Below are 13,776 nucleotides of genomic sequence, written 5' to 3' on the forward strand. Positions count from 1 at the left end.
CCGACACGGCCGGACATGAACGAGTCATCTCGTTCCAGTCCAGGCAGCTCAAAGCCGCCGAACGGAACTACCCTGTCCACGACAAGGAGCTTCTGGCAATGAAGTATGCCCTTGTGAAGTTTCTGGTTCACCTTCTGGGACCCGGCCCTTCGTGATCTACACAGATCACGCATCCTTAATGACGGCGACAAATTCGCCTCACCTCTTCCAACGGATGGCGAGGTGGCTGTCCTTCTTCGCGGAGTACAACTTCCGCGTCGAGTACAAGCATGGCAAGCTCAACGTGCTTGCGGACGCCCTCTCTCGGCGTCCAGACAACGAGTTGGCCCACATCACACGGGTGACAACGGACCTATATGATCGGATACGCATGGCGTATCGGGACGATGAGGCTGTCGCGCGTATCGTCAAGTTCCCCACTGCAGGAACGAGCGCGAAGTCGGACTGGCTTTCGTCGCGACAGCGCTCCCGGCTCCACCGATATGAGTTGAAGGATGGCCTCCTCTATTACCGGGTGGAGCCCAATGAACCTCCACGGGTGGTCGTACTTAACGACGAGGATCTGAAGCTCGATATCCTCGTGGAGGCGCACGACCGGCCCTCCAGCGGCCACTTGGGCCGCGAGAAGACCTTCCTGTCGGTCTCTCAGGCCTTCTGGTGGACCCACATGTACAAGTGGGTCGTCCGATACGTGAAGACATGTGAAACATGTCAGCGAATCAAACTCGCAGGGCCCTCTTCGGCTCCACTACAGAGCCTGTCCGTACCCGTACCGGCTGACTGTTGGAAGTCGATGAGTCTTGACTTCATCTTTGGGCTTCCCGCCGACGGACACGACAACACCGGATTTTTGGTGCTCGTGTGTCGGCTGAGCAAGATGTACCATCTTGCTCCGGTTCCCGTCACTGTTACGGGCGAACAAACCGCACGGCTGTTCGTCGATGGCGTGTTCCGCTATCACGGTCTCCCGGAGACGATTGGCACGGACCGAGACCCGCGGTTGACGGCTGCGTTTTGGAAAACACTGTTTCCTTTACTGGGAACTCATCTGCAGATGTTCACAGCGGACCATCCACAGACAGACAGACGGCCAGACAGAGCGCGTCAATCGAGTGCTCGAGGACACTCTGCGCAGTGTGTGCGCGGCAGCGACACGTACGTGGTCGACGCAGCTTCTAGTTGTTGAGTTTGCCCTCAACAACGCGATGCACGCGTCCACGGAGCTCACGCCGCTCTACTTGAACGGCTTCCGTCACCCCAGAGTGCCTCTCACTCTTCGAGGAGACACTGACCCCTCTATTCTAAGTGGGGAAGAGGCTCGGAAAGCCCTTTCCTCCCAGGTCTCGGATGTGAGACCAGTTTCTCTGCGGATACAAGTGAAATCCTTTATGGATACCAAGCTGAGCGTTGTCAGCAGGGTCCGCGATGCCATGTCAGCGGCCCGGGATAGACAAAAGGAGTACTCAGACAAACATGGAAGAGGAAACTTAAGTGTATTTAAAGTGGGGGACTTAGTGTTGCTAGACACGAGGAACCTACCTCTTGACACTGTCAGCTCTGTCGGTAGCAGCAAGCTGAAGCACCGCTTCATCGGACCATTTGCAGTCCTGGCCAGACGTACACCATCGACCTGCCTAGTCAATGACGACGCACCCGACGTTCTATGTTGGACGTCTTAAGCGGTACTTTGATCCGCAGGGGGTTGCTGACTCGCAGACCCCCCTTGACCCAGCTCATCGAAGCGAGGATCGACACAGACGTCGACGAGGGCGTCGGAGCAGGCACCCAAGCCTCGGTCTGAACGGCAAAGCTGCGGTCATGACCGTACGCCGGAGGGGCTCCGTACGAACGGACCCCGGAGCCATCGCCGAGTACGCCGAGTACGTTGAGTACGCCGGGTACGCACCATACGCGTACGTCTAGGAGTGCGTCGATGGCGGCTCCGGACGTGGTAACAGAGCCTCGATCCGTCAGATCATGCGGAAGGCCTCGTCCAGATCGGACGAAGAGGCCCGTCGGTCCACCCGCAGATGCAGGCTCGCGACCTCATGCTCCAACAGGTCTAGGCAGCCCGCAAGACGAGCGAGCTCGCCCTGATTCCCGGCCTGGGCGGCAGCATCACCGCCAGTCCCAAGGCCAAGTGCAATCTCAAGCACGAGGACAAGTTGACGGAGGCGGTCAACCTCAGGGCCCTGTGTCGGACCCGCAGGAGAAGCACTCGGACGAGCGTGGCGTTCGGGAGGCGCCGAGTACTCGTACTCGTACGAGGGCACCTCCGCCCCTGCTTGACCGGAATGGAGAAGCCCACTTCCACGTGGAGCGGATCCTCCAGGAGCAACGGCGTCGCGGTAAGCTACAGCTCCTCGTGAAGTGAAGGGGTTATGCCCACTCCGATAACTCGTGGGAACCGATTGAACGGCTCCTGATTGACCGCTCGAAGGCTGTCGCAATCTGGGAATAGAAGCGGCGGCAGCTTCATAAGTAGTCTGGGGCGTCTTGCCCGAACGGGGTACGGACGTTGAATTCACTCCGTACCCGCGCTCATCGTGAGCGCTGGAAGCCGCGTGCTTCAGGATGTCCCTTGGCAGCATGCGCTTGCTGACCATATGGGCAAACCGAACACAAAGATCACGCTGGTCCAGGATGCGGGACAGCAGCTGATCTTCATGGGGTATCCGTAACTCCGTGGGTGAGTACTTGAGATACTCCACCCCAGCCCAGAACATGTCCTCACAAGAACTCCAGGTGGGGCAGATCTTGAGCAGAACCCAGGGGTAGCTTCAAAGAGGGTAGAGACCAACCCGGTTCTCGGGCAAGTCGTAAAGTCCTTAAGGGGGATGCGGTGTGGCGTGAGAAGCACACACCGAGCCGCCTCCATGTGGCTGACAAACAACAGCTCCTTCTGAACAAGGGTGGGTACGTAAACGTTTCTAGAGGTGTGGCCGCCAAAAAGGCCACGAGGAGCGACGAGAAGCTACAGGAAGAGGTCAGCCCCAGAGCTCTCCTCGGGAGGCCAATACCCCCTTGGGTTGATGGCGGCTCCCTGGCTGACGGGTGCCACCACCGAGCCCCCACGCGCACGCTGGGCAGCTTGGAAGTCCTTCTGCTGCTGATCGAGGCCATTAGCGATCTCCCGGGTCTCAGGAATAGCACGCTCCTCCTCTTTCTCCTCCTTCTCGTCCTCTTCACCCGAGGAATCGAAGAGGCTCCGATACCGAGTCTTCTCCTCGCGGAGTGGAGACTTAGAAGCCGTACGCTTCTTAGAGGGCTTGTCGCCTTCGGCTTTAGCGGCCTTAGCACACGCAAGTCCTCGGCAAGCGAGATACATTTGCGAGGTTTCTCTTCCTCATCGCCACCATTTTTAAGGGTACCCTTAGCCTTGACGGCTGGACTCTCAGAGCTCACACACGTCCTGGAGCTGTGATCACCTTGATCACTAGCGAGCGACTGCACGCTGTCGTCCTTGTGCTCGCTGGGCACTGGGCTGTGTTCTCCCGCAGAGCCCGCAGGAGCATCGTGCGCGCTCTCGGACTCGGCTTCGTCCACACTGCCAGAGTCAATCTCTCGTTCAACGAACCGAGGGTTCGGACGATTATCTGGGGAGGCTGAGGACGACGGGCTGCAGCGCTGGCTTGTTCGCTTGCCCACAGCCGTGTCACCCGATGAGCCGATCGCCTCGGAGGCCACCTGAGTAGCCTCCTGAAATGCCGAGCCTTTGCCTTTGCCGTGAGGCTTAGTGCTCTTGGCTTGCGCCTTTCCGGCAGCAGCCTTGGAGCGTGGCTTCGCACTGATCTTCGCAGTGCCACGAGGCATGACAAACGGTCGAAGTGGAGACCAAGAAGAGGAGCGCACAGACTGCTGCTCGAGGCTCTAACTGTGAAGTGAGCCTCCACCGCGCTCGCGCAGCCAAGTCAATGTTTTTCGACTTTGAGAATGAAAGTTTGTGACGAACACTTCTTCATTCCGATTGGTCGGTAAACCGAACCTAAGTGAAGGAGGATGTAACGGGGGCACGTAGCCCTAAGTATACCCCTGGTTACATAAAGTATGACACGTCATACTTCGGGATATTTGATACAAGGTACAAAGGTCGTCCAAAGCCAACCATTGGCTGATGACATTGCTTTTCTATAGGTGACTTATAGTTTGTATTTAACCCCTCAGTTACCAGAAGATCCGTGTTGGAACCGCCTATTTTACGTCGTAAGTTACGACTTTATTTTAGTATATTTATTTGTATGGATGTGTCTTTTCCACACTGGATTCCCGCTATAAACTGTCAGAGGATATTCTGAGCTACGTCGTATGAGTTACGACATTATGAGCACGTCGTATCACGAAAAGCAATAACTTACGACGTTCAAGTATTGTTTTTGTCGAAGCAGATGCCTATTTACACATCCGTAGAGATCCTCGTACAACAGAGAAAGAGCTACATTTACATAAACTAAGTGCTGTCCAAACGCATTCAAACGATTGCCGATTGCTGAGCTGGCTGATCCTCTTCATTGTCGGCCTCGCCGTCTTGTTGACAGAGCAGCTCACGCCGAGTTGGTTTTCGAGTACCAGCCTTGGCTGATCGTCGCAAGACGACTCGCTTGCCGAGCGATGCTGGGATGGAAGCCCCACTGTCAAAGTCTTCGTGCCAAATCTGATAGCATGTTTTGCGCACGCCTCCGTAGCTATGGCGCGACTTGGGGCAGAGGAAGCACTTTGCGTCTGCGTGTGAGCAATCCTCACAATAATAGGTCGTTTGAAAGGATTTTTTTCGATCGCCTCGTAGAAGAGCGCATACTTTGCAAGAGCGTTGCCGGCGCTTTTGGGTGCCTGAAACGGTGACCCAGTCGTCGAACTGGATGTGTTTGTGACCGTCTAGTCGGCGGCGCTTGCGAGAGCGAGCCATAGGAGAAGGTGTAGGAGCAGTAGCTTCAATGAAGTCGTCGGCTTTGAGTTGCATCAATTGCTTATGAAGTAGAAGATACCATTCTTCACGATCTTTTGGTACCAGCCTCTTGATCCGGCATGTTTCCTTGTGTGTGAGATACGCATTGACGAGTGCCATGTCCATGAAACCCATGAACAGTGACTTGTAATACTTCCTGAAAGGGAAAGCCGTTTGGATTGAATAGGACTGCAGGCGAAGTTGATCATGTACATCAACTCCGCCCATCCAGCGTTGGTAATCAGTAACTAACTTTGGGCATTTGACGCAAGACGGCCCGACCATCTTGACGTTACGATGAATAGAGTCCTCTGCCATGACCGGACCCGTGGCCAGGTAGTGGACCGGCTTTCGGTCCCACGAGTGGCAAGCTATCATGGTCGGTATCGCAGTGGAGCGAGAGAACGCAAAAGTACCACGCTCAATCGCTCGAGGACGTGTTTTACGCTTCTCAATAACTTGCTTGTCGAACCCCAGTCTGTTGACCATGATCGTTCCCACCACGTAGATACCCATCGATAGAAGCTGAATAGCCAGTGGGATAGACGAGTAAAATCGATCGATCACTACCAATCGAAACCCTTGTGATCGATCTCCCAGAACGGCTTTCATGTTTCGAATAACTGCAGCAGCCCCCGTCTTGTCGTCGACTGCTTGCTGATCACCATCCTCGGTCTCACGCTTTCCGACGTACACCTTGAATCTATAGTAGTAAGTTACGACGTAATAAAATATCGTATTACAATTCAAGCCGTAAGTTACGACATAATGTTTAAACGAAACAGACTTACCGGTGGCAGTATGCACTCACAGAATCGCAAGCCATAAACAACTTGGTTCCGTATCGATGGGGCTTGTCGGGCATAAACATCCGCGTGGTGTTGCGCTTGGACGTGGCTGGTAGTACGCCTTCGTCAAACGAGACCTTACTGCCGAGTGACCAGCCAGATCGAAACCGAGTTTGCAACGTGTCGACAACAGGCCGTAACTTCCACAATTTGTCTCGAATTCGTGGGACTTCGTTGTTCACGACATGGAAGTCTCGAAGAATTGACGTGCAGCGGTTTCGAGCCATGAACTTGCCAAAGTTTCCGGCAGGTATTGCACCGTCTTCGGTCATTGACCAATGCCGAGAAAAGCGACGCGTCATTGGGTTCAGCATTCTTGCCACTAAGAGCCCAATGACGTGGAGTATCTCATGAGTTTCGTACGCAGCCTCGACGCGCAATCGCCTTTCAATCTGCTTAACAGTCTCGGGGGCTGGTACAGTGCGTTTCCTTTGCTTCTGTCGGATTCGCTTAGCTCTGGCGTGTACTGTCTGCTTCTTGTAGCGATTTGTCTCCTTGGTGATGGTAACCCACAGTGATTTTGGTAGGAAGTAAAATAGAAGCAGCAAGGGAGAATCCGCAATGTCCTGTAGCTCCCTGATCGGTACGGCGACGTCCGTAGACAGGCGAGGGTACCCTCCACTGTCAGCTTCGAAGATGGACGAAGGAGGACTCCACTCAAAGCTCCGGAGTGCGGCCTTGTCGATCGACTCCAGTGTTAATTTGCCACCTAGCGCCTCGACAAATGCGTCGTCCATCAGAGCAACGTCTTCATCGTCCTCAAGTGTGTCGTCGGGGTACTCACGCCTCACGATGATATCGTCGCCACTATTGTCGCTGCTGTCGCTGCCACTAGAATCGACGGCCTCGTATTCATCCGAAAGATCTCCATCGCCCATAACATTCACGTCGGTTACCGGCAGTGCCACACGGCAGTCATCCTCCACAGTCTCACCTCCACACACACTTGCGCCTTCCTCCTCCACACTGGCGCAACCATCATCGTTGTCGTCCGAATTGCTCGACTCGGCACCTGACAGGAGCCGCTGGAACGCCCCCACGACCATCTCTCGATCCGACTGCTCCAACTGATCCTCCGCTTCCGACTGGGGGTCACTGTCCGTGCCAAACATCGCCGATAAGGTGTTGGCCGACAGCGCGATGGATGTGTCTATCTGTGACGCCGTCACTGTAACGTCCACCGGCACGACCTCATCACTGCCCACCTCCCTCTCACTGTCGCCACTCTCTTCAGCAATAAGCCCAGTCTCGATTGCATAAGCCACCACAGCATCCTCCCCTAGACAAGTGATATAAATTAGACAAATGAAGCACATAACCATATACGAGCTTCGCACCAGTAAGCGACTTCCCGTCCGGCGACGTGTACGTCCACTCCTTCGCAAGTCCACCGGAAGGTCTCTTCGACGTCCATCCCACTGCGCGTAGCTGCCGCCAGAGATGCTTGAAGTCGATGGCACGCACGTCCATCGTGCTGGCAACTGCTGATTGCTTCGTCCGCGTACTTGATCGAACTCTCGCCATGGTGGCAAGTTCTTGAATGAGACACCAGTGGCTCGAGTCGGCGCTCTCGGCCACTCATCATTCTGTTCGGTGCAGCACATCTACCCTTCCCCCACCCTTTCTTTTACATTTGCCGAATCGACCTCTTTCAGCTTATATAATTTGCCTCCAAACTTTGACTTGGTTAAAGTATCGTGTCCTCTTTTTTCGAGCCATTTTCTGTTTGAAGGCTCGAATTACGTCGTAAGTTACGACTTTCGCCCTACTCAAAGTCGTAACTTACGACGTTGGTAACAGAGGGGTTAACCCAAGCTTTATCTACCTGTAAATATACTCAGTTTACATTCTACCTTAAATTGGCCACTTCGCTTCCTTTCGATAAAAGGGGACCTGTGAACTGCCGTTCACTGAGAGTTTGCATACTCTCGGAAACCAGCTTCCTCTAGCGCAAGGTGCTGTGTGACCCCGTCACAGTTATGCTGGATAGAGAGCGTCAACACGCTCACAACCGCCTAAAACCATTTTTTTTAAGAAATAGATTAGGCATATTAAAATAATGCAAAGATACCCCCATGTCCGAAAGTGCAGTGCGGTCCTTGCGTATAATCCGCCGCATTGTTAGTTGGTTCCGTTTCAGGACGCGGCAGATACACATCAAAGTCGCTGTACTATTGCGAGAAGCAAACCAATCGGGCGCAAACTTGAAATGCATCGTCAGTTGGCAGTTGGTTGAGACGCACAATGTTTTTTCTTCGCATGTCACGGATCCAATCTGTACAGCCAAATCGACCAAATGTATTAACAAACTTCTTTTCATACTTATTACGAAAGAAGCGCCGTTCGCCCAGTGCACGTATTTGGGTGAGCTTGAGTTGACATCCACATATCACTTATTTGGTGCAATTTTAGCTGAGTCGGCGATGTCTGGAGCGCGGCGAATACACCGACAAATCGTAAATTGATCGACGTTGAGTGCCTCCGGCACGGTAACGACGTATATCCCAGGTCGCTCCAGCATTTTCAAAGCCTAGTGACAGGGACATATATAAGAAAATTTAAAAATAAATTCACGTAGATCATTCACATACACCTAGCTTGTCTTCCCACGGTGTTTAGGACGCCTCATCGCCGTGGTGAACTTGCTCAGGCTGTTAACAGCTGCCGAATGCGTTTGTAAATTGAGCGGGAGCTACGGAGCACGACGTCATGTTTTCGGGAAGAACAAAGTAGATGGTTCGTATTGAGGGCCATTTTATACGTCACCTATTTTTACACTTGTACAGAACGTGTGATGAATGCACTGATATAATAGAATGGTCCACAAACAAAGGAGCAGCACACCACACTAAGAATATTGGAGGTTTCACAAATTAGACCAGCATAACAAAACAAAACCGTAGCTTTATCGCAGCGTCAAAGCATTTTGCTGCTCTATAGCACAACAGCAAAACTACGGTTTTGAGCTCCCACTCGGATAATGAGTGCGACGGGCACGCTGGTCGTCTGCCATGGCTTTAAGGGTGGAGGTCTGGAGACACTGTTTCGTATTTAGGTAGATTTTATAAATGTTCTACAACCTTCCTACGATCGATTAGAGAGTTAGCTATTGCACAATAGATCCAATCGCTCGCTGCGAGGGCGACCTAGCCACTTCGTGGCCCAACATGCGCTACAAAGCTAACATATGTACTTACTAGAGCTTCAAGACAGTGGCGCAAGCGTTTCTTCATTTGTTTTGCTTACGCGTCTGCGAAGCGTATGTTTGAGTTGGGCTTCAGGAGTGGGCGAATTGTGACTTGCTTAAAGTGCCGTGGCGGTATCGAAATACGCAGCTGGTCATGATTGTAGACAACGCGGCAATTGGTAAAGGCTTCAGTTTTAATATTCGCCTCAGTCAGAGATTGTGTTGAATTCGATAAAGTATCGTTATATTTAGGAGCACAATCCGTCACTTGTGGCCGAAGCTCCGGTGCTATGAGACACGAAATTACACAAAGAGGGCAGTAAAACTAAACAACATGTCTTAGCGCATCTACCATAGTGTCAATAAACCGTTGCAATAACGCCTTAAAAGTATCGAGTTTCTCCGCCTTACCATGGCTTCAGCTGCACTTTCTCTTTTTTATAAGAAACTTGTAATTTGCTGCCTGTCTCGGATGACGTCGCCCAGCATTACTTTCACTTTCATCCTCTTTCACACGGGGTAAGAAACGGTAAGGGACGCTTTGTAGACTTCAAGTATTGTCCGCTCGACTGCATGTGTGTTCACAAGCGCAGTAGCGTCGACAAGACTCGAGCAGCTGTCAGGAATACCCAGTGACTTGTTTGCCATTTTTTGTGCGTCTAGCAGTGGTCATATAGCGTGTTGCCAAGGAATGAACGGACCTATAAAAAAGCAGCTGTGTTTTTCCTCTAAACACTACTTGGGACGACGTTTGAGCAATGGTCGTGACAAACACCGAATTGCTCGTGGAACGAGAGAGTTTGCATCACTTTCGCTGCGAGTCGTACTTCCGGTATTGTCCTGCAGAAACATGGCAGACGAATGCACTATTGTACTGGCGAGATGAAATGCACCACCAAACTTTGAAGATCAATTTCTCCCGAAATACTAGTGCGAATTTTAAAACCTTTTTTTTTGCTGCAAAGCTCCGTGTTTCCTCTACTAAGTTGGGTATTTTCTATGCTCTAAGCTCATTGTTCTCTTCCCGCAATACCTAAATGAAAAACGTATCCTCGACGGACTCAACAACAAGTCGAGGCTATATCACACCATATGGTCGCCACATTGTCACCGGATGGAATTAGTGGAACTTCTGCGGGTAAACTACGACTCGTCTAAGTTTTTATAAATGCGAACGCAAATTTATTGTGAAACGTTATACTTAAAAGGAAATGTCATAGCTAGCGTTCATCGCTGACTCCCCTGCTAGGTCTCTCAGGTCTTCTCGCGTTGGCGTAGGAATCGTCTCCGGTGTCGCTGCTTGCGATTCTTCAATATAGGCGTTCTCTTGTCGTTGGACCTTCTTATAGGCACCGACTCACTCTTGCTTAGTTATTGCGGCTAAGCCGTCTCTAACCTTATCACCGAAGTCGTCCAGCGAAGCGGCTGGATCGAGTGCAATGCGGTTCTTCAGCGCCCCCCAAATCATCTCAATATGTTGTTTTTCGGGATGATATGGGGGCGTATACAGAACTTCGTGGTCATACTCTTGAGCTGTTACAACCGCCTTGTAAATATGTGCTGATCGCACCTACTGTTTTATAAATTTAAGGCAGTACTCATTAATAATAACTAAATTTAAAAAAAGAGCAGAAAATAAGATATGGGCAATTACAGCACGTAGTTGTTTTCTTGTGTAGTTTATTGGTACCGTGAAGCCCTCTCCCTGTAGCCATTCGATGAGCTCAGCTCTGCGTGCGCTGCTTGGTGGAGGTGCGTTGAGCTGAATCTTGTGATAGGACGCACCGTCCATATTGATACGACAAGGCCCAGTAGAGCAGCACAGTGTCTTTCAAACCATTGGTTGAAAAAGTCGCCATTGAAGTTGCCGCGATAATCGGCGTCACTGACCTTGTCGTGAGACGGCCAAAACTCGAGAGAGTCGGGCACCCACTCCGCATGCAAGCTTCCGCTCTTCGTGTAAACTGCACCAGCACCGACAATGCAATATCGCTGACCCTTAGCGCTTGATGTATATCGAGGAAAGTTCTTGAGCCGCCACGTCGATCCCGCAAGATGACTAACGTTGCAATCGCTCTCATCTAAATACATTTTGGGAAGCTTATGATATCTTCGTGCGTTTAAGTTTAATTTTTTTTTGCAAGTAGACTCTCCTAAGAGAAATGTTACCTTCCGCGCCCGTGGGTCACGCGAGCGTCCCTGAATATAACTTACATCCATTCTTTGAAGTTCATCTCGTTGTACGCTGCGAAATAAATATACCTGTATTATTTTTAACCTCCGCTACCCCAATATTTGATAGCTTTGATAAATTACGGTCATTTATAAGTTCGGATATAATACCTTGAAGTTGTCCCGCCTCTGACCTTGGAGCACAATCGCGAGACCCGCAATCCGCTGTGAAAGTCGCGTCTTGGTACTTGTTCGAGTGGACCACGGTGTGTTGACCATGCCCCCCGAATCCGCCAAACACGCAGCTACACGCTGGTGTAAGGCTCGCTTCGCGGGGTCAAGTCGTTGCTGAGCTTCATTCAAGAAATACTCGTGAGCACGTACCATGTGCAGTTTCGCGTAGGGCGTTAAGTGCCTCATGCTGAAAGCAAATGCGGAAGTGATGCAGTAGCAGCTGAGAAAATATAATCTATGCGTCGTGATGATTCTATATGTGTTCTTCGATTATTCGTGCGGTCAGTATTGCAAAAGATATGACCATAAAAAAACTGGTGGTGCATTTCATCTCGCCAGTACAATAATCAAACTCAATAAGCCTTAAATTGTGATTAGTTTATACTCACGAAAATCTGTAGAATATTTACACGAAGTCAGTTGGGATCGCATCCCTTGCAAACGAGCTCTCTGGTACATAAATTCATCCCCAAAATGCACTTGTCCGATGTGAGCAAATCATTCGCTGCGTTTTAATATACTTACAGGTGGCTTCCAGTCGATTGCTTGTCGTATTGCCGCAGGTGTAGTAGTTGCCCCAGTCCAGATATGGGATCCTGCTTTTATGGATGTATGTGGTAAATGACGATGGAACAAAATACTGCGCTTCGTCTTTAGGCGCCCCACACCAACTCAAATATGGTTTCTGGCCTTGCATAAACCGCGGTATGCCATCTGATTTCGTGTTCATCAGGCCTACTCGGTCTGAAATAAAACGCCTTTGCAACCGTTTTTTATCTGAGCGGCAAGTATGGTATGAAATGGACACAAATGAACCGGTTTGAAACATAAATGTTAGCGAACGTCTGTAGCACACGATTTATAAAACCTTCCTTGGCTGAAAGGATCACATTATTTAACAGACGGCACTTATTGAAGTTCTTGTCTATTAAAACGTTTCGGCAATTCGTTCTTCTCCTGAATACCGCCAAAACGCAAAGCTTTAATTTGAGGGTGTGGTTTTGGATTTCCGACTAATCATATCGCAAATAGATACGCCTCTGCCTCGGATGGTTGTGCACATGCACGAACATATAAAACAGTCGAAAAGTGTGCATCAAGTGACCTGTTTACTCTTTAACTTACCCTAGTAGAAGTAGTAATTATTAGAGTTGGGAGTACAGTCGACTATTAAAGACTCGTCCCACCGGACGTACAGCTTCTTCTGGAACCAGCTTACAAAAGAGAACAAACTCGTCTTCGTCACGTAAAACGAGGGCAGCACTACCTGGAAGCTCGTCAAACGCATCCTTTCAGTACAGTCAGGCGACCCTTTACTGAAGGGACCCCGAAGTATTAGGAAAGAACGTTTCGCAGGTGCTGAAGGACGTGTTTTGGCCTTTTAAGCAAACAAAATATATGTATAAAATGAAATGTCTATTATCGGTTTGTGACGCCACTGAATCCACGGTATTTCGCATTGGAGCCTTGATCTTGGTGTGAAATTATAATCATCCCACTAAGTCATTTTCACATACGTATTTGCCTAACCTTAACAAGTCATGTATGGGTTTGCTGATACTGAGTGTACGTGAGCCTGTTACATAATGAATAGCACTTGGGCAACAGCGCATTAATGATGATGAAGAATAAACCAAATAATAATTATCGTTTACCACCGCCACAAACTATATCCCACCCGGTTTCACTAGCTTAAGCTGTGAATTTAGCCTTACAACCAGTTAAGCACCCTTTACCTCGAGAGCCTTCAAAGCAAGCGTGTGCACAATAGTATACACGACACACGCACTCGAGCTCGGCTGGAACTAGGGCTAGCACAGCTGCATATTCGCCATTTTGAAATCTAGAAAATGGGTTAATCATATTACATACATATGTGACATAGTGAAACCGTGTCACTTATTTGCAGTTGTTTGTATTCGTTGATTCCAAGTTTCATCTTCGGAGCATACGATTATGTTCTTCTTTATAGGCTGCCCAACTCTCTTCGAATTTTTTCCCCAGGATATGAACATACAACCCGTATAAAAAGCCGGAACAGTAAAAGGGCGGTGTTAAAGACCAGAACCCATTTCTTGGTGACCTTTGGGTGTTTTATATCTCTTCGTGAAAATCGAGTCGCTTCATGGTATTAGTAACGCGTTCATCTGAATTTTGGCATTAGCACCACTTTCATAGGTATGCAATGTATAGTAAAAAAGCCTTTAACATCACTGCGAGCTCTTCTCTCGCCAGAACTATCCCGTGAGCACTGTAGCTAAATCGGCTCTTAATAAAATTAGTGCATTTAGCCAACGAGTGATACACACATATTTTCAAGATGCACAACAACAAATTCATTTAAAGAATCGCAAGCGACTGCTCAAAATCAAATTTTTAATCGCTAAGACGTG

Source organism: Phytophthora infestans, genomic scaffold, assembly GCF_000142945.1.
Source record: "Phytophthora infestans T30-4 supercont1.10 genomic scaffold, whole genome shotgun sequence".
Lineage (NCBI taxonomy): Eukaryota > Oomycota > Peronosporomycetes > Peronosporales > Peronosporaceae > Phytophthora > Phytophthora infestans.